At 41.9% G+C, this 27,642-nt stretch overlaps 1 protein-coding gene across 48 annotated transcripts in view; it reads left to right on the forward strand.

Annotated features, from left to right (window-relative positions):
* Positions 1–27,642, forward strand: part of NRXN1 (neurexin 1) — a 1,224,094-nt gene that overhangs the window by 1,113,232 nt on the left and 83,220 nt on the right. The window lies entirely within an intron of this gene.

Here is a 27,642-nt window from a genome sequence, read left to right on the forward strand (position 1 = left end):
TGTTTTTGTGAAAACACTGTAATATGAGTGGAAATATTTTCTTAGACTATTTTTTCCCTTTAAAGCTTGCTAAAAAGTGTCTGAGCTCATTGTACATGGCAAGGGATATAGTTCTGTAAAAACTACTTTGTGTGAAACCTTGACCTCATTGAAATCAATGAAGTTTATATCTTAGTGGCAGCATGAGTACAAAGTCATATGGAGCTGTTTGTTAAGAATTAAATAGCCCTATTGACTACAATGTAGTTAATAGTCCGTAACCCTATCTAGATGAGATGAATGCAGGTTAACATGCCCCAGATTTCCAGTAACAAAGTGTGCAAATCTAGTGAATCATTTTAAAATAGATGCATATATGAGAGTAGTGTAGATGCTCTTTAGCTGTGATTTTCGCTCTTTCTAGAAAACACCTCACAAACATGTGGCCTGACTCTGAATTCATTGACCCTGGCTTAACATAGGGATAACTTCACTGAAGTCAGTGAACTTGTGATGTGTTCTGTCAGAAGAGATCCCATGAGTATTGTCAGGGTTCCCTCCCCACTCTGAACTCTAGGGTACAGATGTGGGGACCCGCATGAAAGACCCCCTAAGCTTATTTCTACCAGCTTAGGGTAAAACTTCCCCAAGGCACAAAGTCTTTGCCCTTGGATTAGGTAGAACGCTGCCAAGTGAATCACCACCAAGTGATTTAACAAACAATCAGGGAAAGGACCACTTGGAGTTCCTATTTCCCCAAAATATCTTCCCAAACCCGTATACCCCCTTTCCTGGGGAGGCTTGAGAATAAACAAAATGAGCACAAACCAGCCTTGGATTTTTAAGACCCAAAAAACCCAATCAGATTATTAAAAAACAGAACTTTATTAGAAGAACAAAAAAAGATAAGAGAACAACTCTGTAAGATCAGAATGGAAGATAATCTTACAGGCAGTTAGATTCAAAACATAGAGAATCCCTCTAGGCAAAACCTTAAGTTTACAAAAAGACACAAACAGGAATACACATTTCCTCCAGCATAGTGAATTTCACAAGCCAAAAACAAAGAAAACCTAACGCATTTTCTAGCTAGATTACTTACTAACTTTACAGGAGTTGGAGGGCTTGCATCCTTGATCTGTTCCCGGCAAAGGTATCGCACAGACAGACAAAAGCCTTTCCCCCACCTCCAGATTTCAAAGTATCTTGTCCCCTCATTGGTCATTTTGGGTCAGGTGCCAGCCAGGTTATCTGAGCTTCTTAACCCTTTACTGGTAAAAGGACTTTGCCTCTGGCCAGGAGGGATTTTATAGCACTGTATACAGAAAAGTGGTTACCCTTCCCTTTATATTTATGACAAGTATACATTTGAAAAAAGAATAAACTGTTTACTCTGCACTTTTTTCCCAATGGAATTGTCAAGTAGGGAATGGTATTGCCAAATTATTACATGTGACATTTAATATAATTTATTTTGTAATTATGAATATAACTAAGTTTAATTTCCTACGTTTTTTGCAAATGAATCGATATTATTTCAGAAGACATTTGGGGTTTGATTTTCAGAGCTGATGCGCACAAGCAAGGAGTTCAGTCTTGATTTATGAAATGTACAAGGTGCATTAAATGAAATTAAAGAGCAATATCCTCAACTGGTGTAAGTGAGTGGATTCTGGTGGGAATGGCTGGGAAATAGTCTATGGTGAAGCAAATAGTGGTATGAATTGTACATTGGGTGTTAGTTGGTCAGATAATGGGTGTAAGTGGTAAAACAAAGTAACTTGCACTGATTTGCATTCTGTCAGTTTGTGATCAATGACACCACTAGTACAGTTTACACCTGTTTTATGTTACACCCAACATGTCACTTGGGAAGCCTCTGGTGTCTCTGTATAATTATGAGGTGGAGAAACCTTGTTATGGGTTGAGTTAAAACCCCATTGAGACTGATAGGTGTGAACTCACCCTCCAGTTAACATGAGTGTAAGCATAAAACAAAAAGTTTTATGTAAACCAGCTCAGGAGTTTTTGGCTGAATATTGTTTTGTTTAAGTGTGTGTGGGAAGGGAAGAGAGATCACACAGAAACTGAGGACAGACTTGAACAGAGTGAGAGAGGGAGAGGCAAGAAAGCCAGGCAGAAGCCTGTAGGTACAGTGTGACCCTGGATAAGGCTGGAGAGAGCATTTGGGTCTGGTTTTGGCAAAAGAGACTTTAAGGCTGTAAGCTAAGAAACTGCTCCTTTTGTTCTTAGTTCCGTCTGCATTCAGAGAGACAGGACTTTTACTCCTGGGGAAATTCTGTGCTAGTCCCGGCTGGGCTGGGGAAGATGGAACTTCCTCTTCCCCTGCACGGCGTCCAGGGCCATGTCAGACCCATCCCCAGATTTCTCCCCGGGCTTTAGGAAGCTCTAAAAACTCTCCCACCCACGCTTCCTGCACCCATTGCTCCTCAGCTGCAGAGGAAGGAATCACTGTACAGAGAGCTTGTCCCTCATCTGCCCAGCTCCCGTGCATCCAGACCCTCTCATACCCAGACCCCCCCACTGAGCCTCACGTCCCTCGCACCCAGGCCCCCCCCACCGATGAGCCCCCACTCCAGGGGCACCTGGACCACACCGATGAGCCACCTGCACCTGGATCCCCACCCTACCGAGCCCCAACCAGCTGAACTTGGATCCCCACCCCACTGAGCCCCACTCCTCCAGCATTTGGACCCCCCCACTGAGCCCCTCACACCAATACCCCACGGCCAAGCTCTATCTACCCTCCAAGCCCCTCTCCCGCTGAGCCCCACCCACCTTCACCTGGACCCCCCATACCATTGCACCCAAAACCCCCCAACAAGCCCGTGTGCATCCAGATCCCCCCCACCTGGATCCCCCACTGAGCTGCCTGCACCCAGATTGCCCCACACAAACACCTCTCCCCCTACACTAAACCCCTCCACACTTGCATCCTGCCTTGCTGAGCCTGCCTGCCCATACCGGGTGCACCTGGCATGGAGGGGTGGGGCCCTGGGGTGCTTCTGTGACAGGCCTTGTCCTTGCGCTGTGGCAGGGTTGGGTGTAGTCTGATCGCTGAATCCATGTCCGGATGGGAGGGGATCTGCAGAGTGATCTCCGACCTCTGTGCAGCCAGTGGCCTGTGCTCCCCAATGCCATGTTGGAGCCCCCGCATTTGTTTGACAAATAAAATTTGCAGAATTTTGCAGAATTTTAAAATATTGTTCACAGCATTTTTAATTTTTTGGCACAGATTTTTTTCGGCGCAGAATGCCCTCAGGAGTAAGTAACTTTGTACATTCCTTGTAAATAAACAAGATTATATCAAAGAAAATACCAGACTCTGTCAGTTTCTACTTCCAACTGGACCATTATGAGTTTTGTCAAGCTGCTTGGGTCAAAAAGAGGCAACAGTATAGTTTGGCTCTGTGTGCTGTAGTTTGGCATGTAGCTTTTTAGAGAAACATGTTAATCTAAGAAAAAGGACCCTTTATTCATATATGTACAATATATGACAGCTGTATGAGGTATTGTCTGCATGCTGTCATGCAACACTAAGGTAGGGGAAGGATTGGTGGATCTTCCTCTACTAGGTCCATAGACCCTCACAGGTGTAAGACCAGGAATTTTAATATTGAAAATGCAGAAAAGGAGTGTAATTTTCGCTAGATATTCAGTGGGATTCATTCTGGAGGACATGTAGAGTTTTAGGGCTTTGTGGCTCTACTGCAGCCTCAGGGCTTCCACAGCAGCTATAGCATGGCTTGTGGGAGCATTTCTCTCTCTCTCTCTCTCTCTCTCTCTCTCTCACACACACACACACACACACACACACACACACACACACACACACACACACACACACACACACACACACACGCGTCCTGGCTGTGCATTGTTTTCCAGGCTTGAATAACAATTTTTTCCCAGAAAGGAAAGAAGCAGAGGTCTGAATAAATCCACATTGAGTGGTGTTAATGATAGGGATTGTAAAAGACCAGGGAAAAAATCTTTACTTCATGAAAACATCCTTTAAACTTCAAGGTATTAGAGTTAAATAATTACAGTTTGGAGGTAGAGCATCCTTTTAGTCTGTGAACAGTACATGATTCAGAGGAAAATTAAAGTTACAGCAAAAAAAAAATTAAACTAGTCATTTTAGCCAATATGCATTACCAAGGTCATCGTAACAGTCAAACTGATTATGCATAAATATCCCACTGTTGTTTGGAAAGCCTGAAATTTCTCCTTTCTGTAAATGTAGAGTGTGGCTGATCTCTTATCTATTAGTTTAACAATGGGAAGTGGGTCGGGTGCAAAGGTATTAGAACATATATTTAAAAGATATTGGACAGTGGTACATTATATTTTGCTTATAAAATATGTAGAGTGACTATTTTTCCTTAGTACCCATAAATCCCCCTATAAAATTGAAGTGCATATGACTGATTTCAAAATAGATATTTCCTGATGTCTCAACTCCCCAAGCTTCTGGTGTGAAGAAATGGGTGAGCACATTCAAAATGTATGTAACAAATATAAACAAATGTACATGAAGACACGGTCAGCTGTGCATGACGTTCTCTTTCTATGATGCCCCTTTAGATTGATAAGAATTTTGTTGTGTGCACTGGAAAGGGCAAAAATGAGATATGTAAGCTTATACACTACGGATAAAAAAACAAAAAAAAAACAGATGAGGTAATGTTTTGCAAGTATCTGAGAAGCAAAGCAGCACCAGAGGGGGGGAAAAAAGCTTTGGTTGCATGTTATACCTGACATTGTTATCTCTCTCTATCTCCGCTCACATCCACACAACAGACGTTCCCTTCTTTAACTCTCCTTATATGTTTATATTTTCTTCATCAATCAATTTATTTTCTTCTTTATTTTCCAAAAATCTTCTGACCTTGTTAGTCTATCGAACACTTCTGGTTCAGTGAGGATAGATGGTCTATATAGCCTTTCTTTCCCCAGTTCCTCCAACCTATCTTTGCTATTTGATGTAGCAGCAAAATCTCTCAGTAAGTTGTTTGGCTCAGGCTGCTGTTTCATATTGAATTTTAGCGAAGCCAAGCTAACTACTAATGTTATGAATTTCCCTCCAGCTCTCCTGTTTCCCTTTGAAAACATTAGCCTTCTCTTTAATCAATAAGAAAGCAAAGCTGAATGATATTCCAGGCTATATTTTCATAAAATGTCTGTGTCTGTGGTTTCAGAGTAACAGCCGTGTTAGTCTGTATTCGTAAAAAGAAAAGGAGTACTTGTGGCACCTTAGAGACTAACCAGTTTATTTGAGCATGAGCTTTCGTGAGCTACAGCTCACTTCATCGGATGCATAGTGGTGAGCCATTGATAATGGAAATGGAGTTGCTAGATATATAGATATCTTTCTAAACAAATTTCCATGTGCAAATCCCATTGGTGTGTACAAACTGTACATGAAAATTTAGAGGGTACTCTATTATTGTATTATTTTCTTAATATTATATTTTTCATAATTTTGATGTGAGTTTAGTTCTCATGTAAGTTTCTGAACTGGCATTCTGGAGAGTGAAGTCCTCTCTGTTTGTCCATACAGCAAGTACTCCAAGGTGCCATGAACCACACCTTGAAGGCTCTCTTGTAAATGTTGAAGGCTCTCCTGTAAATGTTCTTGTGTTTCAAAAAAAAAGGGGGTGTTTTCTCCTATCCCTTTTTTTCTTTTGTCCCCCCTTTTCTCCTTTCCGGAGGGAAAAGAGGGAGAGAAAGGGGAAAAAACAAATTCAAAATCTTCTTGGTTTTTGAAAACTAAACAGATTTTTTTGTTTGTTTCAGTTCTTTATCAAAAAACAAAAAAATGCTTATGGAAAATTTTTAAAAACTTTTTTTCATAGAATAATCCCAATTACTATATTTTTTTACCTGCTCTAGTGTTAGGTTTGATGTGTGGTAGTTTTCTTGTGATCTGATCACATGTACAGTGGCAACTGGAAGGAGACCAGATTTTGGGGGGGATTTTTTAAATTTTGCCCTTGAAGTTTAACTCTTTGTAGCAATAACAAGGGAAGCAAAGCCATCAGCAGCAAACTCATTACCCGCCATTTGTATATTGCTGGTATAAAGATACAGGTGGATCCTCTTAGTTTTTTTACACACTATATATTTGTTCTTATTTTCTCAAAGGAAAAAAAAAGGGGAATGTTTCCTCATTGGGATGCACTGTCCAGCATTAGCAGTGTCTCAGCAATTCAGGCTAATTTGAACTCCAGTGTGTGGGCTTCCTGCATTATGGTGCAGCCCAAGGGTGCATTCCAGGCAGCTGTAGCATGTCAGTATGTAGTTCTCTTCTTTGGAGACGACAATGTGATAGAAGTGTCAAAAGCCAACACTAGAAATATCACTGGTTCATTTTCCAAAGGGACATTATCCTTAGTGTCTCATATACAGTGAGGAGTCACCTTGTGTAGAGGCACCGGGATTCAGGGGGAAAAAAACAGTACCCAACCCATGTGAGTAGAGGGGAGAAGCCATTCCAAGGGCAGGTCTACATTTAAAATGTGCCACCGTAGCACTTAAGTGAAGATATTCCCATCAGCATGGTTAATTCACCCCTGCGAGAGGCAGTAGCTTCTCTCACCGACATAGCGCTATTTACACCGGGGTTAGGTCAGTATAACTATGTCGCTCAGGGGTGTGAAATTTTCATACCCCTGAGCAATGTAGTTATACCAATATAAGTGTGTAGTATAGACCGGGCCCAAATAGAAAGCACCAGGGAGGAGGCTTAAGCCATCCCTGAATACCTCTGTGCTACATGATAATAAGAATATCATGCATTTATATAGCACTTTCCTTCCAGAAGGATTCTCAAGTGCCTTAACATGTTGTACAGAACACAATCGACTGATCATACAATGAGTTTCACCTTTTATCTTTTGTATATTTGGGAAACTGCCTTTCAGAGAGTAAAGAATTCCATGCATTGGGGTTACAGTTCAGCAAGGCACTTACACATATGCCTAACTTCAGTGGGAATCCTCATATGTGGGACTCCTCATGTGTTTAAAATTAGGCACATGCTACAGTACATTGCTGAACAGTACCTTACTTGAGTAACTGGTTAGACTCAGGGCCAGTATCTCTGTCAAAGAACTGCTCCCCTTTTCTGCAAAGTTCAAAAAAGAGGAAAGGAATTCACCAATTCCCCTGGAGCCACAAGAAGGGGAGGGAAAGTGGTGGTTCAGTGACATGCTCCTTCCTGCCAGGCTGCAGAAGCTCCTCTGCAGAAACACTCTAGTACTCAGGGCTTCATTCTTCCCCCTCAGTATCCAAGCAGCAGCTCTTCTAGACCACATATATAAGTCACCTGCGTGCCGTGACTTTCAAGCAACTCTTTAGCTTCAGAACATTCTCTTAGAAAAGACTCCTGGGTTTGTAAACTTTATGTATTTTCCACTCAATAGATAAGAATATATAGTATGTATATGTTAAGCAGTGACTAAATGGATTTGATAAATTGTATATCTGGTTTTCACAAGCAAAGAAGGTCAGTTAAAGCGACCCCATGATTCAATTGCCCACTAGATTCAAAGTCACTGAATACTACGAAGAGAGCATATCATCATTCTTATCCTTTGGAAAAAAGAACAGCGTAGCACAATCCCCAATGTATTAAAAATACAGTTATTCAGAGAAAAAACTTGTATTTTGGGACTGGATTTATAGTCATTATGCAAATGTAATTACACTATTCTGTGCAGAGAACACATTTAAAAGGAGAAAATGGCAATGATCCTATTCAGGGGCTACACTAGTGAATACTTTTTCTAGAAAGAATGCAGTATAAACTGCCAGACCATTATTAGGATTGTTTTATTGTAATTTGTAAACTTGCTTAAACTGAATATGTCTGTCTCTCAGTGCTGTTTTAATTACAGGAAAAAATGGCAAAGCTTAGTGAAAATGCTAATGCTACAAAACAGCAATTTTCTTTGTGCCAATAGGAAATAATTTAGGGGTTATTCTCCAAGGGAGAAATTCACCATTTGCAAAGAGCCAGACAAGTCCCATGCACCACACAAATCCCACTTAATCCCTCAAAATAAGGTTTAAATGGGGTTTAAGTGCTGGATAGTCCATATGCTGGCTGGCTGCACAAGGATCAACTCAACCCATAACCCTTAATAGCATTATTGCAAGTTACTAGTATAAAATCCAATGGAACAATGTGAAATTGTTTATTTATTATATTTATTCCATTACATATTCAAAAACAAGGAAGGATTTTGTTGTATTAAATGTGGTTGGCTGTTTGAAACAATTCCATTCAGCAATGGACACCAGTGAGGGTTGGGAATATGTAGGTACATACATATTCGTAACTGAAGCACCCACCCATTGGGCTTTGATTGTTGTCCTTCATTCTTTGGTGTTATGGTATACGGCTGTTGGTGTCACTGGCCCCACAAATATTCAGTAATGTTTTCTCACATCCTTTTACCAGGAACTGTTTTTCTGTAGTTATTGTTGGCTTTGGACTGCAGCACACAGGGCTCCCTCCCACACACAGATTAGGGCTAGAGATTTCAGAGAGCTTTTTTTGATGTCTACCATCTGAAGCTAAGACGGAATGCAGTGACTTGTCTTCATGAAGGCCTGGAGCCTCTGTCTTGGTAGTGCATGGGTTGGGTACAAGATTCACTTCTTACAGGAGGCTCACTAACTCACCGCAGTCAAGTGCTTTTTCTCAAAGTAGTATTATGTAACAGAAAATGAAGGAAGAAATATTAAAGGGGAGCTTATCAAAGACGAATGGCAGTTAGGAGCCCAGCTTCCAATGAACTTTCAATAGGAGTTGGGTGTTTAACTGCATTGTATGCCTCTGAAAAGCTCTTTTTAAGTTAAAACCTTCCACTCGATCTCCAGTGCATCTTGTCTTATTTGTGTCCGCCTTTTAGACTGCAAGCTCCTCACATCTGATACTGTCTTTTATATTTTGTTTTAAAGAGCACTAAACGTGTAATTTAGAAACAATATTCATAATAATATAAATCAGAAAATTAATAGCAGACTCAAACATACATGTAAAATAAGTCAAACGCGCAAAGTGTCTTTGGAGCTCAATTATACATTTCTGACTTTCATCTTTGTTTTATATATATGTATATGAAATTGTAATGAAGTTGTGGTCTATGGCCTCCATCATATCATGTCCTATTCATTTGATTATTTATGCAGTGGCTGCAGCAATATACTGTTAAATATTGAAAAGTTGGTGATTTAGACCTGTGTGTAATCTGAGTTGTAAATATTCTTGAAGGCTTGCAGGCTTCAATTTAGCATAAGATCAATTTTGTTTATTTTGTATTGTTTTAATAGTGCAGTAGTATCAGGCAAGGATGTATTCAGCTCATTAACAATAAAGGAGAAAATAGTATAACTATGCTGTCAAGAAAATGAAAGTGCATTTAAAGTACATTCTAAGATATTTAATTTGTGCTTTGCATAATGACAGGTTTCAGAGTAGCAGCCGTGTTAGTCTGTATTCGCAAAAAGAAAAGGAGGACTTGTGGCACCTTAGAGACTAACAAATTTATTTGAGCATAAGCTTTCGTGAGCTACAGCTCACTTCATCGGATGCATTCAGTGGAAAATACAGTGGGGAGATTTATATACATAGAGAACATGAAACAATGGGTGTTACCATACACACTGTAACCAGAGTGATCACTTAAGGTGAGCTATTACTAGCAGGCGAGGAGGGGGGAAAAACCTTTTGTAGTGATAATCAAGGTGGGCTATTTCCAGCAGTTGACAAGAATGTCTGAGGAACAGTGGGGGCTGCTAATAAGCGATGGTCACATAAACACCACCCTATACCGGAAACCTACTGACCACTATTCTTACCTACATGCCTCCAGCTTTCATCCGGACCACACCACACGATCCATTGTCTACAGCCAAGCTCTGTGATACAACCGCATTTGCTCCAACTCCTCAGACAGAGACAAACTCCTACAAGATCTCTATCAAGCATTCTTACAACTACATTACCCACCTGCTGAAGTGAAGAAACAGATTGAGAGAGCCAGAAGAGTACCCAGAAGTTACCTACTACAGGACAGGACCAAGAAAGAAAATAACAGAATGCCACTAGCCGTCACCTTCAGCCCCCAACTAAAACCTCTCCAATGTATCATCAAGGATCTACAACCTATCCTGAAGGACGACCCATCACTCTCACAGATCCTGGGAGACAGGCCAGTCCTTGCTTACAGACAGCCCCCCAACCTGAAGCAAATACTCACCAGCAACCACACACCACACAACAAAAACACTGACCCAGGAACCTATCCTTGCAACAAAGCCCGTTGCCAACTGTGTCCACATATCTATTCAGGAGACACCATCATAGGGCTTAATCACATCAGCCATGCTATCAGAGGCTTGTTCACCTGCACATCTACCAATGTGATATATGCCATCATGTGCCAGCAATGCCCCTCTGCCATGTACATTGGTCAAACTGGACAGTCTCTACGTAAAAGAATAAATGGACACAAATCAGACGTCAAGAATTATAACATTCAAAAACCAGTCGTAGAACACTTCAATCTCTTTGGTCACTCGATTACAGACCTAAAAGTGGCAATTCTTCAACAAAAAAACTTCAAAAACAGACTCCAACGAGAGATTGCTGAATTGGAATTAATTTGCAAACTGGATACGATTGACTTAGGATTGAATAAAGACTGGGAGTGGATGGGTCATTACACGAAGTAAAACTTTTTCCCCATGTTTATTCCCTTCCTCCCGACCCCGCACTGTTCCTCAGACGTTCTTGTCAACTGCTGGAAATGGCCCATATTGATTATCACTACAAAAGTTCCCCTCCCCCCCACGCTCTCCTGCTGGTAATAGTTCACCTTAAGTGATCACTCTCATTACAGTGTGTATGGTAACACCCATTGTTTCATGTTCTCTGTTTATAAATCTCCCCACTGTATTTTCCACTGAATGCATCTGATGAAGTGAGCTGTAGCTCACGAAAGCTTATGCTCAAATAAATGTGTTAGTCTCTAAGGTGCCACAAGTCCTCCTTTTCTTAATTTGTGCTGTTACTCTGCATTGTCCTAGTTTTTAGTTCTCTGTTATAGACGATTTTTTAAAATAGACATAGAATAATTATCCTGGCTTGCTGCTTTCAATTACATAAATGTCATATTTATACAGTATGGTATAAAACCCATTAATATTTCAAAATGAATTTATTAAAAATGAAGTCTTGCAAGAGGGGGGAAGCCTATGGTCTCATTTACACCTGTACAAGTCGGATGCAACTCCACCAAAGTCCATGGAGTTGGTCCAGATTCATCCTGGTGAAATTGAGATCCTGATCTGGTCCTTTATGTTCCTTTTGGGTTTACAGACACAGAGATGTGTTCAGTTTTGAAAGGAATAGCTGCTTCTAGTGTTTCATATAAGGGTGGATGACTTTCTGGTACATTGAACACACGTTACTTGGCTTAATACAGGGGTAACTGAGTGAAATTTTTATGGTGTGTGTTACAGAGGAGATCAGAGTAGATGATCTAATGGTTTCCTCTAGTTTTATAATCAACAAATATTGTTTCAGGAAGTGTGTGCCACCTTCTCACTGTTTGCTGGTGTTAGAGATTTGGGGCTAAATTCACTCCTAATTTAGGCTGGTTTAATGACAAAAACAGACCCCTGGGATGAAACCCAAGAGCAGAAGAGACAGATTGTGGTGATGCAAAGTAACCACAGGATCCTGACCTGCAGAAGAGAAGTCTGGCCCCCAAACTGGGCAGCACAGGATGGAAAGAAGATGTGGTTGGGATGGGATAGAGCTATGTGACGAACTGATTTTTCAGTTTGTTGGCACTTTCAAAAAATTGAAAAATAAAATCATTTTAAGTTGAACAAAATGTTTCATTTTGTTTATGAGGTATATAGGCAAGTAAATAAAAGTAAAGTAAATATACTAATAAAAAGTTATTTAGAATTGAATTTTCCAAATACATCATTTTGATTTTTCAGAACTTTTTAGGTTCATTTTTTACTTAAACGGTTTGGTGAAATTGTTATGAATTCACTAAATGTTTCAGGCAACCCAAATATGCATTTTTGGGGCAAAAAAAATTTCAAAGATTTCACCCCACTCTGCTGAGGGATGCGCTGATTCAGCACATCTCTCCTACAACCTCCTATTGGCTGCATTAAGCCCTGCAGAACCCAAAGCTGCCCTCTGCTTGTAAGACTCCTGAGAGAAGCTAAAAGTGGATAAGTCTCCTATTCTTCTTTTTTGGGTAAATCTGCCTGCGGCTAGGCAGCTGTCACTGGTACAGAAGGATATGCAGTTTGCAGCAATGAGAGTGCACCAGATCTTTAGGGCTTAGTTAGGGCAAAATAGCAGAGAAGATTTGCTGAAAAGAAGGAAAAAATAGCTGCACCATTTCTTTGTTTTCATTCCACTACATAAAAATAATCTCGTGTAGCTCTTTATTTTCTTGAAAGCCGCTTTGTACTTAACAGCCCTTGGTGTTTGTCAAATTCTTTGTTTTCTGTGGATATTCCCTGCTGGCTCACCCAGAAGCTAGTTAAATTATGGGGATTATTCAGAGCTGCATTGGATAATAAAATTGTCTATTGACGAGTGGTACTCTAATTACTTGTCTCTTAGCATGAAAGAGAAATAAAAATATTTGATAGTAACCAATGCAGAAGACATATAGGGTGTTTCTAAAATGCGCGTATGTGCATGTGTAGGACATTGTGCATGAGACTTGTAGTTTACAATTTTTAAGCTTTTTTTACTGCTTACAAAACTGTGACCAGCACAACTAGGCTGTTAGACAGATATTCAGCAAAAGCATACAAATCCTTTTTTTCCCTGCAATATCCAGCAGATGTTCTGGAAGGATAACAAAATGATGAGCAATGCCTTTTAGCCTCTCTATGTCTCTTGCTAAAGAAATCAAAGTTATTGTTAATTTGTGCTTTAAGTGAATGTGTACTGAGAGAAATGAATATGAATAATCTGTCAGAATGTTAGCTTCAAAAATGGTGAACATCAAATGATATGGAACCTCTGCACTTATATTCCATGCCTTGATGCTAATTCATCCTGTCAAATTATCTCTGGTCTTTCCACCATACGTTGCACATTATGCACTCCCCCTCCAGACTGATGGTTTAAAAAAAAAAGTGATGTAGTTTTAAAAATTATGTACATTTTATAAGGGAGGGGTTCTAAATAAAAAGTAACAAATTCTAAAGGTAATACTGAAAAAGCACTGATATGGCCTTCCAGCTTTGTCATGAACCTCAGCATCAATAGAAGAAAAAAAGTGTTACCAACTTATAATGCATCTGTGCATTTACTATCATTTATACCAATTTAACAGTAATACTTCATAAAATCATAGAATCACAGAATATCAGGGTTGGAAGGGACCGCACAAGGTCATCTAGTACAACCCCCGCTCAAAGCAGGACCAATCCCCAACTAAATCATCCCAGACAGGGCTCTGTCAACCCTGACCATAAAAACCTCAAAGGAAGGAGATTCCACCCCCTCCCTAGGGTAATGCATTCCAGTGCTTCACCACCCTCCTAGTGAAAAAGTTTTCCCTAATATCCAATCTAAACCTCCCCCACTGCAACTTGAGACCATTACTCCTTGTTCTGTCATCTGCTACCACTGAGAACAGTCTACATCCATCCTCTTTGGAACCCCCTTTCAGGTAGTTGAAAGCAGCTATCAAATCCCCCCTCATTCTTCTCTGCTGCAGACTAAATAATTCCAGTTCCCTCAGCGTCTCCTCATAAGTCATGTGTTCCAGTCCCCTAATCATTGTTGTTGCCCTCCGCTGGACGCTTTCCAATTTTTCCACATCTTTCTTGTAGTGTGGGGCCCAAAACTGGACACAGTACTCCAGCTGAGGCCTCACTAATGTCGAATAGAAGGGAACAATCACGTCCCTCGATCTGCTGGCAATGCCCCTACGTATACATCCCAAAATATCATTGGCCTTCTTGGCAACAAGGGCACACTGTTGACTCATATCCAGCTTCTCGTCCACTGTAACCCCTAGGTCCTTTTCTGCAGAACTGTTGCCTAGCCATTCGGTCCTTAGTCTGTAGCAGTGCATGGGATTCTTCCTTCCTAAGTGCAGGACTCTGCACTTGTCCTTGTTGAACCTCATCAGATTTCTTTTGGCCCAATCCTCCAATTTGTCTAGGTCCCTCTGTATCCTATCCCTATCCTCCAGCGTATCTACCTGTCCTCCCAGTTTAGTGTCATCTGCAAACTTGCTGAGGGTGAAGTCCACACCGTCCTCCAGATCATTAATAAAGATGTTAAACAAAACCGGCCCCAGGACCAACCTTTGGGGCACTCCGCTTGATACTGGCTGCCAACTAGACATGGAGCCATTGATCACTACCCATTGAGCCCGATGATCTAGCCACCTTTCTATCCACCTTATAGTCCATTCATCCAGCTCATACTTCTTTAACTTGCTGGCAAGAATACTATGGGAGACGGTATCAAAAGCTTTGCTAAAGTCAAGGAATAGCACGTCCACTGCTTTCCCCTCATCCACAGAGCCAGTGATCTCATCATAGAAGGCAATTAGATTAGTCAGGCATGACTTGCCCTTGGTGAATCCATGCTGACTGTTCCTGATCACTTTCCTCTCCTCTAAGTGCTTCACAGTTGATTCCTTGAGGACCTGCTCCATGATTTTTCCAGGGATTGAGGTGAGGCTGACTGGCCTGTAGTTCCCTGGATCCTCCTCCTTCCCTTTTTTAAAGGTGGGCACTACATTAGCCTTTTTCCAGTCATCCAGGACCTCCCCCGATCACCATGAGTTTTCAAAGATAATGGCCAATGGATCTGCAATCACATCCGCCAACTCCTTTAGCACTCTCAGATGCAGCGCATCTGGCCCCATGGAATTGTGCTCGTCCAGCCTTTCTAAATAGTCCCGAACCACTTCTTTCTCCACAGAGGGCTGGTCGCCTCCTCCCCATGCTGTGCTGTCCAGTGCAGTAGTCTGGGAGCTGACCTTGTTCATGAAGACAGAGGCAAGAAAAGCATTGAGTACATTAGCTTTTTCCACATCCTCTGTCATTAGGCTGTCTCCCTCCTTCAGTAAGGGGCCCACACATTCCTTGACTTTCTTCTTGTTGCTAACATACCTGAAGAAACCCTTCTTGTTACTCTTAACATCTCTTGCTAGCTGCAACTCCAAGTGTGATTTGGCCTTCCTGATTTCACTCCTGCATGCCTGAGCAATATTTTTATACTCCTCCCTGGTCATGTGTCCAATCTTCCGCTTCTTGTAAGCTTCTTTTTTGTGTTTAAGATCAACAAGGATTTCACTGTTAAGCCAAGCTGGTCGCCTGCCATATTTACTATTCTTTCTACACATCAGGGTGGTTTGTTCCTGTAACGTCAATAAGGAGTCTTTAAAGTACAGCCAGCTCTCCTAGACTCCTTTCCCGCTCGTGTTATTCTCCCAGGGGATCCTGCCCATCAGTTCTCTGAGGGAGTCAAAGTCTGCCTTTCTGAAGTCCAGGGCTGTATTCTGCTGCTCTCCCTTCTTCCTTGTGTCAGGATCCTGAACTCGACCATCTCATGGTCACTGCCTCCCAGGTTCCCCTCCACTTTTGCTTCTCCTACTAATTGTTACCTGTTTGTGAGCAGCAGGTCAAGAAGAGTTCTGCCCCTAGTTGGTTCCTCCAGCACTTGCACCAGGCAATTGTCCTCTACACTTTCCAAAAACTTCTTGGATTGTCTGTGCACCACTGTATTTCTCTCCCAGCAGAGAGCAATACTTAAAAAATAAAGACAAAAAAGTACCATTCATCTAATTCTTCAAGTTAATTTCCTGTGAATTTATTCTCGTTTTCTTAATTTGAAGGTCTACAGCCTCAGTTTTTGGGCATTTTAGTCTACCCTATATGCAACCAGAGCCTTTGAGATCTGCCTCTTCTTTATATGAACATTTGAAGCTGAGTTTTGAAATCCTAAGGACCTCCACCATGGCTTTCCATTGATTTCGATTGGAATTGGATCTGAATAGTCTTAGGCAGTGGTCTGTTTAGAGTCTATATAACAACACAGGGCTCATGAACAAAATAATGTGAAATGAACTACCTTAAATTCTATGCTGGTGTAAACCCTGATGGAGGTCATTGGTAATATGCACAACCTCTACTAAGGTAATCAGACCCTAGTAACACAAAGCAGCGAAACCAAAGCTAGAAGGAGGACTGTAAAATTCTCACATACTCCTAGAAGTGGGTGACAATGGCCAGAAAGGAGCTATGACCATAGTAGCTACAGATTTTGTTAATTCAGTTAGTCTGGTGGCAGAGCTGTGGCAGAAGTTAAAGTTGTGCAGTGCTGGCATAAGTAAAGTAGTCCTGTCCCCGAGAGGTGGTATCTACTGCCAAATGTTGAATTGTTAATGGCAACCTTGGTAGTTAGACAAATACAAATTCTCATTTGCACCCACAGATAACTGTGTCTGAAAAGAAATGGATACAAAAGCAGAGACCAGGGTTTTTAAAAATAAGTGCTGAAATCCTGGCCCCATTAAATCAATGGTAAAATTCCCATTGACTTTCCCAGTGACAGTGATTTCACCCCTGACCCTTAGCACCCAATTCAAGGCCCAATGAGGTCTTTCCTTAGCTTCTGTGAGCTTTGGATCAGGCCCTTAAGCCTCATAATATTCATCACATTCTATTAAAATGTCTCTTTAAATAAAATAAGCTTTAGAAAGAATTTTTACTCATATGAGGTATTTTTCTATGGAGAAATTGCTGAATTTTCAGGAGCTAGAGCATCTTAAAAGGAAAAAAACTCTATCTTGTTGCCGCCTGACCAATAGTATCAGAGCTGCCCAAGTATCCAGGACCAAGCGCATTTCCCTCTGTGCTGTGTTTCACCAGAGAATGTTAGGCTCTCTTTCAAAATTCACTTTCTTTCCCATAGGTTGTTTTTGCCTCAGGGTTGATTTGAATATAGTTTGGTTTATGTGTCTCTTGCTGTTTGTCTGTTTTCTCTCTGTGGTATAGCCCCCTTCATTTCAGACGTTACTTTTGGCAGGGAGGCAGGTGAGCAGCTTCATGCATTGCAGATGCCAGTAGTCTTATTGATGAATCAGCCTAGCAATATCATAGCCGTCCAGTAAACTAGAGGTTGATATCCAGAGCGGGATGTGTACTGCTGCGTGTGAATTCCTACATTCGTTTTGCAGTCCACCACCCGGGCTATAATCAGAGCACCGTGTTATTTAGCTAACAGTTACCCTAATTACTTAGCTCTTTGTTAACAGATTTTTTTCCTCAGTAGTCCCATGTTTGTCAGAGTACAGTAGACTGATCTCCCTTTGGCTGCTGCCATTTGACTCAGTAATCTGTGTCTACTCAGATTTTTTGTTTGGCTCTCAGCTGATAGGACCAAGGAAATGCTGAGCATTACTTCAGTCACAGGACAACCTCTGTATCTTCAATCAAAGAATAACTATGTTAGAGGAAGAGTCAGCTTTAAACCCTGGCCTTTGTGCATGTGTGCTTCTTCAAAAGCTGTTTTATTTTTCTGCAGAGCGTAGTATTCAACAGAAAACAACACATTTTAGGCTGTGCTGTTTACCTGACACAACAGTCAAAACAGTTTTCTGATTAAACAGGCAATGGCAGACTCCTATCCTCTATGGGCTTCTCCACATTAGGGGATAATAAAACCGTTTACCAACAGCTAAAGAAGTGATTTATTAGGGTATGAAACCTTTAATTTAGAAGGAAGGTTTCACTCTCTTAATAATTTTTTCTTATCCTCCCACTCTGCAAAATGTAGGAAGGCCAAAAATTAACGTATTTGTGCATTTATTTCAAAGTTATTATGTGGGTGTCTGTGGAAAGGTAAGATTTAAAAGTAGAACAAGCAATATACTCACAGCAATCTTCTTTGCACAAGTGAGGTTTTATAAAGCTGAAGAGCCAAATCAATCAAAACCACACATTATATTTCCTCCTCTGTTAGTTTTAGCTTTAAATAGTGTGGCAAATTGCCAGCACTACTATGATGGGTCACGCACTTTCTCTTCTTGTGGGGGGGGGGGTGGTTCAGGGCACCATTTCTTGCCCCTGAACTGGGGTATTAACTGCCCCACTAGTGTCCTAGAGGAGGGGAGGGGAGAGGGAGGGACCCAGGCCCACCCTCTACTCCAGGTCCCAGCCCAGGGGCCCTAGGGATAGCGGTAAACCACTAGAACTAGCAGTTCCTTCCCCTGGGCTACTTCCCTCTCCTGCCCTTCAGCTTGTAGAGCTTCCTGCCCTCCCTCTGCACAAACCAGGTGTCCCTTTACCTAAGGTCTTGGTCTTCTTAGCCCACCACAGCACTTCTCCAAACTCTCCTCTGCTTCCCTCCAAACTATTCTCTGCTCCGACACCAATCCACTCTGCTTCAACTCCTCCTCTTGTCTGATTGAAGCAGGGGGTTTTTATCATGTGACTGGCTTCAGGTGCTTTAATTGGCTTCAGGTCTTTAATTTATTTATAGAAAACTTTCTTCTCTCTACAGGGAATAAGGCTCCCTTCTAACACTCTCCTGCTTTCACGGAGCTGTGAGCACGGGCACGTACTTGGCGCGGTTCACCCCCATCCCAGATACTTGTCCCTTTTGCGGTGTGAGGGAAACCCTGGCGCACACATATTTGGAGTGCGCCAGGCTGCAGCCCCTGTTCCGGCTCCTCACAAATCTTCTATTATGTTTTTGGTTGCATTTTTCCCCTCACCTTTTTATTTATGCACTCCCCATCCGTGGCCTCACAAAGTCGCGGGATCTCCTAGTTAACCTCCTCCTGGCCCTGGCTAAAACGGCCATCTATAAAACCAGAGAGAGGAGGTTGGCCGATGGAGTTTCCTGTGATTGTGGGGCCGTTTTCCGATCCTCGGTTCGTTCACATATCCAGGCGGAGTTCCTCTGGGCGGCGTCCACCGACTCCCTTGATGCTTTTGAGGAGCGGAGGGCGCTGTCCGAGGTTCTCTGCTCGGTGTCCCTGTCCGGTTCCCTTTGTTTGAACCTTTGATTGGGGGAGAGAGTAAAGGACCCCGGCCCCAGCCATTGCTGCTGCGGACACCACCACCTTAGAGGGGTCCTTTCACACGTGGGTGCAAGTGCCCCCCCCCGGATTGTCCACCCCACAGCCTGCCCCTCTTGTTGGGTGCTTTCAAAGGAGGGAATTGTTGGTGACACTGGGCATGGCGCCAGGTAACTCGAGGGGGTGGCAGACCTTGAGAGTCGATGAAGCCCCCTCGCTCTGGGCCACCAGGTAACTCGGAAGGGTGGAAGATCACAAGAGTCGAGGAAGCCCCCCGCTCTGGGCCCAGGCAAGCTTGAACGCTTCCCTCCCCTGAAGCTAATGAGAAAACAATTGTGATTGGCTGCTGTGTTACACATTGCATATGCTGTTTTTTGTTTTATACGTGTGTTTATGCAAATAAAAACACCTTTTTTGCTTCAAAAAAACCCACTCTCCTGCTGCCCTCTGGCCATACTGTATCACAGTAGTTTTATAAATGTGAAATTGCCCCCAAAATTCTTCAGCTGCTGAAAGAGTCTCTGATGCAGCAAGGGAGAAGGGCAGGGGAAGGTGAGGGGAAATGCTCTGGAATCCTAGCTTTCACTTTTCTTATGTCCACAGTATCACATTTATTAACAATCACTGCTGCTTTCTGGAATAACAGCTTTGTTTGATCTCATAAATTTAGGTGTCTGTACTTGTTCCTTCTGTTCATGTTGCAGGCTGACTCAAAGGGATAAAATCTGCCCTTCCTCTTATCCTGTACAACTCCACAAAAGGCACCGTGTTGCAATGGGGTTACTTGCGGGTATAAATCTGGGTAGAATTTAGTCCATACTCTAATCATTTTTTGAAAAATAAAATTATATTACCAAATTTCAATTGTAACTCAAAGATTTAAGAATGTTAAAAAATATGTGAAGTAGCAAAATATCTGTATTGTTCGCTTAAAAAGTCATTTGGCATCTCTTTCTCTCTCTCAGTATTTATAAAGGTGTGTTAGACCTTAATGGATTTCTTATCCCCATTTATGACACCCAAATTGAAATCATGGGCACATTAATTATTTTAAATAACTGCATTTTACAATAGCATAATCCTAAAGAACAAAAGAACGCATATATAGATGGGGGTGTGCGTGTGCACATGCGTGTGTGAACCCCCTGAGCCCTGGGAAGCTTGATAGGAACCACCTCAGATTCCATCACTTAATTTAGGCTCACTGGGTGCCCATCAGAAGTTATAAGCCTTAGGAGGCTTATCAGGGGTCACTCCTGACATTCTTTGAGATGTAATAGACCGTAAAAGCCTTATCCTGCTTCCATTGAAGTCAATGGGAAGAACATTTGAATTAGGGGTGTCAATTATCATAGAACCATAGAATCAAAGAAAATTAGGGTTGGAAGAGACCTCAGGAGGTCATCTAGTCCAAACCCCTGCTCAAAGCAGGACCAACACCAACTAAATCATCCCAGCCATGGCTTTGTCAAGCTGGGCCTTAAAAACCTGTAAAAACCACCACCTCCGCAGGTAACCCATTTCAGTGCTTCACCACCTTCCTAGAGAAATAGTTTTTTTTCTAATATCCAACCTACACCTCCCCCATTGCAACTGGAGACCATTGATCCTTGTTCTGTCATCTGCCACCACTGAGAACAGCCAAGCTCCATCCTCTTTGGAACCCCTGTTCAGGTAGTTGAAGGCTGCTATCAGATCCCCCCTAACTCTTCTTTTCTGCAGACTAAATAAACCCAGTTCCCTGTGTGATGTTGCACTCCATATGATTTTATGAAAATATACTAATGAGTGTGAATAGAATGTAACTGGAATATGCTTCATGGAAAAGGTCTCATGTAAGGTATCATTACAAAGCTTATAATCTATTGAGTTTGTTCATCCTATTTGTATGAATGTATCATTCTTGTATCTGAAACTAGGAATATAAATATAACTCTGAGGGCCTACTGTAATTATGCAAAGTGTGGGCCATTAATGGTGGTTTAGAATCTTGATGGCTCCCATTAACCAGGACAATTGACTATAGATGGCTCTGTTTACTTGCAAGCCTTCCTGTGAGTCAGGCCAGGAAGAATGAAGGCTTGGGGTCTCAAAGGACATGTGACCATGTCACCTGGTACTGAAATGATTCTTAAACCTGGTGCTTTTCCATTTAGAAGGAGGGGTGGGGACCCAGAGAGACAAAAGATTCCCACCTTGTGCCAAAGCTATAAAAGGGGGTGGAACAGAACAAAGGGAGCTGCAGTCATGAGAAATCCCCTAGCTACCAGCTGAGCTGGGACAAGGACTGTACCAGGGGAAAGGATTGGGCCCAGACTAGAAAGGAGTCTAGTCTGTGAAAGAAGCTAATTGGAACATCTGTGAGGGTGAGATTTACCTGCATTTAGTTTCCTACTGTATTAAGCTTAGACTTTCATGGTTTTGTTATATTTTGCTTCGTAATTTACTTTGTTCTGTCTGTTATTACTTGGAACCACTTAAATCCAACTTTTTATATTTAATAAAATCACTTTTTGCTTATAAATTAACCCAGAACAAGTAATTAATTCCTGGGGGAGCAAACAGCTGTGCATATCTCTCTATCAGTGTTATAGAGGGCAGACAATTTATGAGTTTACCTTGTATAAGCTTTATACAGAGTAAAACGGATTTATTTGCAGTTTGGATCCCATTGGGAACTGGGTATCTGGGTGCTAGAGACAGGAGCACTTTCTAAGCCATTTTCAGTTAAGTCTGCAGTTTTTGGGTGACGTGGTTCAGACCCTGGGTCTGTGTTGGAGCTGTGCCATGTCTGGCTCAACAAGGCAGGGTTCTGAAGTCCCAAGCTGCCAGGGAAAATGGGCTCAGAGGTAGTCTCAGCACACTAGGTGGCAGTCCTAAGGGGGTCTCTGTGACCCAACCTGTCACACCCTCAGCCTCTCTTCATAAGTCATGTGCCCCAGCCCCCTGATCATTTTCGTTGCCCTCCAATTTGTCCACATCCTTTCTGTAGTGGGGGCCCCAAAACTGGATGCAATACTCCAGTTGTGGCCTCACCAGTGCCGAATAGAGGGGAATAATCACTTCCCTTGATCTGCTGACAATGCTGCTACTAATGCAGCCCAATATGCCATTAGCTTTCTTGGCAACGAGGGCACACTCTTGACTCATATCCAGCTTCTCGTCCACTGTAATCCCCAGGTCCTTGTCTGCAAAACTGCCACTTAGACAGTGGGTCCCCAGCCTGTGGCAGTGCATGGGATTCTTCTGTCCTAAGTACAAGACTCTGCACTTGACCTTGTTGAACCTCATCAGATTTTTTTGGCCCAATCCTCCAATTTGTCTAGGTCACTCTGGACCCTATCCCTACCCTCCAGCGTATCTTCCTCTCTCCTCAGCTTAGTATCATCCGTGAACTTGCTGAGGATGCAACCCATCCCATCATCCAGATAATTAATGAAGATGTTGAACAAAACCAGCCGCAGGCCCAACCGCTGGGGCACTCCGCTTGATACCGTCTGCCAGCTAGACATCGAGCCATTGATCACTACCCATTGAGCCCGATGATCTAGCCAGCTTTCTATCCAGTCAACTCAAGTGATTAACTCAAAACAAATTAATCTGATTAAAAAAATTAATTGTGATTAATCACAGTTTTAATTGCACTGTGAATCAATAATAGAATACCAATTAAATTATTATAAATATTTTGAATGTTTTCTACATTTTCAAATATGTTGATTTCAATTACAACACAGCATACAAAGTACACAGTGCTCACTTTATATTATTATTTTCTTTACAAATATTTGCACTGTAAAAAAGATAAACAAAAGAAATAGTATTTTTTCAATTCACCTCATACAAGTACTGTAGTGCAATCTCTTTATCCTGAAAGTGCAACTTGCAAATGTACAATTTCTTCTTTTCCGTACATGCGCTCAATAGTAGGAAATAGAAATGGGGGGGACAGGGGGTGTCACAACAGCCCTTTGGAGCCATGGCCAGCCAAGTGCAAGGTAGGGTAGCCTTCAGATTTCTGTAACCTGCACCCGGGGCCGAAGCAGTCCCCAGCCAGCCCAGGATATGGGAGGTGCACAGTGGTATAAAGCTACATTTATCTGAGTTCTGTGCCAGTTTCAGCTTTGGCGCAGTATGAACTGAGCCCATAAATCCTGTTCTTTATGTAATGGACCTTGGGAGTCAAAGAATTTCTGCATGTGCCAATTGGCATTTTCTTGTAGATATGGAAAATACAGTGAATCTTTGCAAATAATTAAACATTGTAATTCTGGATTATCTTTAATTAATGAGGCACAGGCATAATACCTCCAGAGGCTTGGAATGCTGCTCTGTATTTATGTCAGAAGTGATCTTTAATTTTTCCAGTAAAAGATTATTTATCTTTTTTTTTCTTCCTTGTGATTGTCTCTTCCTAGCTCCCTGGCTTCTTTACAAATTGGAGCTAGCCATTAGCAAGATTTCTTCCTGTTTCTTCTGCAGATGGCTTGGCTTTAAGCATTAGGTTTAAAACAACTCTTAATTTTATCTTTTAATAATATTTTGGTTTTAGAGTCATAGAGTGTAAGGCCAGAAAGGGCCACCAGGTCATCTAGTCTGACTTCCTGTCAGGGCCGGCTCGAGCTTTTTTGCCGCCCCAAGCAAAAAAAAAAGGTGGGTACTGTAGTTGTAAGAATGCTTGATAGAGATCTTGTAGGTGTTTGTCTCTGTCTTCAGGTTGGGGGGCTGTCTGTAAGCAAGGGCTGGCCTGTCTCCTTAGATCTGTGAGAGTGATGGGTTCTCTTTAAGGATAGGTTGTAGATCCTTGATGATGCGCTGGAGAGGTTTTAGTTGGGGGCTGAAGGTGACGGTTAGTGGCATTCTGTTATTTTCTTTTTTGGGCCTGTCCTGTAGTAGGTAACTTCTGGGTACTCTTCTGGCTCTGTCAATCTGTTTCTTCACTTCAGCAGCCCACCATCAACCTCAGCCTGTACCAGTCCACACAAGAGATCCGGTTGTATCGTAGAGCTTGGCTGTAGACAATGGATCTTGTGATGTGGTCTGGATGAAAGCTGGAGGCATGTAGGTAAGTATAGCGGTCAGTAGGTTTCTGGTATAGGGTGGTGTTTATGTGACCATCGCTTATTAACACCGTAGTGTCCAGGAAGTGGATCTCTTGTGTGGACTGGTCCAGGCTGAGGTTGATGGTGGGATGCTGAAATGAAGAAACAGATTGACAGAGCAGAAGAGTACCCAGAAGTTACCTACTACAGGACAGGCCCAACAAAGAAAATAACAGAACGCCACTAGCCATCACCTTCAGCCCCCAACTAAAACTGCCCCAGCCCATCATCAAGCATCTACCACCTATCCTGAAGGACGACCCATCATTTTCACAGATCTTGGGAGACAGGCCAGTCCTTGCTTACAGACAGCCCCCCAACCTGAAGCAAATACTCACCAGCAACCACACACCACACAACAAAAACACTAACCCAGGAACCTATCCTTGCAACAAAGCCCGTTGCCAACTGTGTCCACATATCTGTTCAGGGGACACCATCATAGGGCCTATCAGCCACACTATCAGAGGCTGGACATCTACCAATGTGATATATGCTATCATGTGCCAGCAATGCCCCTCTGCCATTTACATTGGTCAAACCGGACAGTCCCTACGTAAAAGAATAAATGGACACAAATCAGACGTCAAGAATTATAACATTCAAAAACCAGTCGTAGAACACTTCAATCTCTTTGGTCACTCGATTACAGACCTAAAAGTGACAATTCTTCAACAAAAAAACTTCAAAAACAGACTCCAACGAGACACTGCTGAATTGGAATTAATTTGCAAACTGGATATGATTAACTTAGGCTTGAATAAAGACTGGGAGTGGATGGGTCATTACACAAAGTAAAACTATTTCCCCATGTTTATTCCCCTCCGCCCCGCCCCCCCACTGTTCCTCAGACGTTCTTGTCAACTGCTGGAAATGGCCCACCTTGATTATCACTACAAAAGGGTGGGTTTTTTTGTTTTTTTTTTCCCTCTCTAGCCTGCTGGTAATAGCTCACCTTACCTGATCACTCGTGTTACAGTGTGTATGGTAACACCCATTGTTTCATGTTCTCTGTGTATATAAAATCTCCCCACTGTATTTTCCACTGCATGCATCCGATAAAGTGAGCTGTAGCTCACGAAAGCTTATGCTCAAATAAATTTGTTAGTCTCTAAGGTGCCACAAGTACTCCTTTTCTTTTCGTGGATACAGACTAACACGGCTGCTACTCTGAAACCTGTCACTATGCATGTGTATGTCTGTGTGTGTGTATATATATGCACACTGTATTTATTTCTCTGTATGCATATACATATGTGAATCAAATCTGATCAGGTTTGGCTCAATTTTTCCTTTCTCTGAGCTATGTAAGTTTGCTGTGTGGGTTTCTCAGGTGTGCATTCAAAATGCTGATGTTGTCTTTTCTGTGTGTGTTAAAAAAAACTGCTAGCCCTTTTTATAAGTGCAGAGGTTTGCCCTCATGTCCTTGCCAGGAAATTTATTGTTAACTATCCTCGACCACCTCCTTACGTGGGTATGTTTTCAGTGGTGCTTTGTGCACATAGCCATGATTCAACACAGCACTTAAGCACATGCTTAAATGTAAGCCCATGAGTACTTATGCTTACGGTTAACATATGTTTAATTGATTTGTTAAATTGGGGCCATAGTTTTTTTTTTTTAAGCCCTTCAGGATTCTTTGGGATAAAAGACACTTTTATAAATGTTGTATGTTACAATAACTACACAATTATCTGTGAAGATGTAGATATATCTATATAAATATATATGAGAGAGAGGACCCCTTGTTTCTGATTAACAGGAGAGTTCTTGAGTTTGGGTAGAAGAAGAGAGTTGGTGTTCATTATCATACATCACTGAAGGTTTAAAGGTCAAACATTGACAAATGTGAAGGATAGTCTGAGCAAGTTCCATGCTATAAACCTGTTTCTATAGTTAAACAGGACAGATTTCACACGGGACAGTCAGAGTCTGTGTTGCACCCTTTTGACCAAATGAGGCAGTTAATAAGAATGCCCTTATACTTGCACCAGATTTCCATTGGCATTACAGGAAGACTTCAGCTAGACATCTCTGCTCTATAAAGGAATCTATACAAGCTTGACATTCAGGATCTGACATCCTTCGTACATACTGTTGTTCAAACTACCTCATTTATCCACCGATTAGTTAGACTGGCAACATGAGGAACCATTTTTTATTTATGGAGATAGCATAAAATCATGCTACAGAACATCATATTTCAAGCAGAATACCATAGATAAGCTTGCCATTATTGTTTGAGAAGGCCAAATAATGAGATGTATGGAAGCTTGAGTAAAGAGTATATAAGAAAGTCCAAATTTGGCCCATTTAAAATGTATGTACTTTCATTTAATAGTCTAACTTCACAGGATTTTCATAATGAGAACAATTTTGGGCCTTTTTATTTAAAAAAAAAAACAAATGGTTGTTATTTTCCCCCAAATCTTCCCACTCAATGCACAACCCAAATGTAGGTCATGGGCTGGGAATCTTCAAGGAAGGACTCCTTCCCCAAGGATGCAGAGCAGATCTGAAGCTGTGAGACTACATTAACCCTTGTATCTCCTTAGCAAAGATGCTGGGTGAATAGCTCCACAGCAGCAGATTCTTGACCCCTGCTATGATCCTGCAGATTAACAAACAGGATTTGCTGTAGAGCTGTGCACCCACTGTCTCTCCCCCCACCCCAACCCTGCTTCCACCTTTGTGCAGAAGAACCACATGCAGACAAATGCTAGGGTCTTCCCAATCTTTGTAGGAAGTACCAAATTTGCACTGAGAGGAGATCATAGAATCATAGAATAATAGAATATTAGGGTTGGAAGAGACCTCAGGAGGTCATCTAGTTCAGTCCCCTGCTCAAAGCAGGACCAACACCAATTGAGATGCTGAGAAGTTTGCAATTCTGACCATTTCTCCCAACAGCTGTCAAAATATAGGTGAGATCTGTGCCCAATGGAGCTAGAAGAAAACAAAACCAGAAAAATATATGTGGGTGGTCTCATGCTTCCTAACCCCACTTGCTCCCCATTTCTATCACTCTCCCCTAAAGCCTACTGTAAGGCTCCATCTCACGGCTGATTCTAATTATGCCATAGTGCAGGGGTGGGAAACTCAGAGCAGGGACTGTCCCTTAATCTGTCCATTGCACCATACTAAACATACTCGCACTTTATAAGTAAGTAATAACTACACTTACCAGCAAGCCACACAACATTTTCTTTGTCACTAAAGACCTTTGTTCAAGCAGAAATATTGGCTAGATCAGAAGCGATGTGAATTTATTCAAACAGCAGTAGTGTTCAATAAGGGTAATGCAGTCATCCTCTTTGCTACCTAGCCCTGCTGTTAACAGTGATTTTACAGTTCACAGGATGTTGAATACTATGTTATACAAGCTTGCAATTAAAATATTGAATAGTCTAAAACATAAAGGCTAAATTCTGCCTATA

Source organism: Chelonia mydas, chromosome 3 (genome assembly GCF_015237465.2).
Source record: "Chelonia mydas isolate rCheMyd1 chromosome 3, rCheMyd1.pri.v2, whole genome shotgun sequence".
Lineage (NCBI taxonomy): Eukaryota > Metazoa > Chordata > Testudines > Cheloniidae > Chelonia > Chelonia mydas.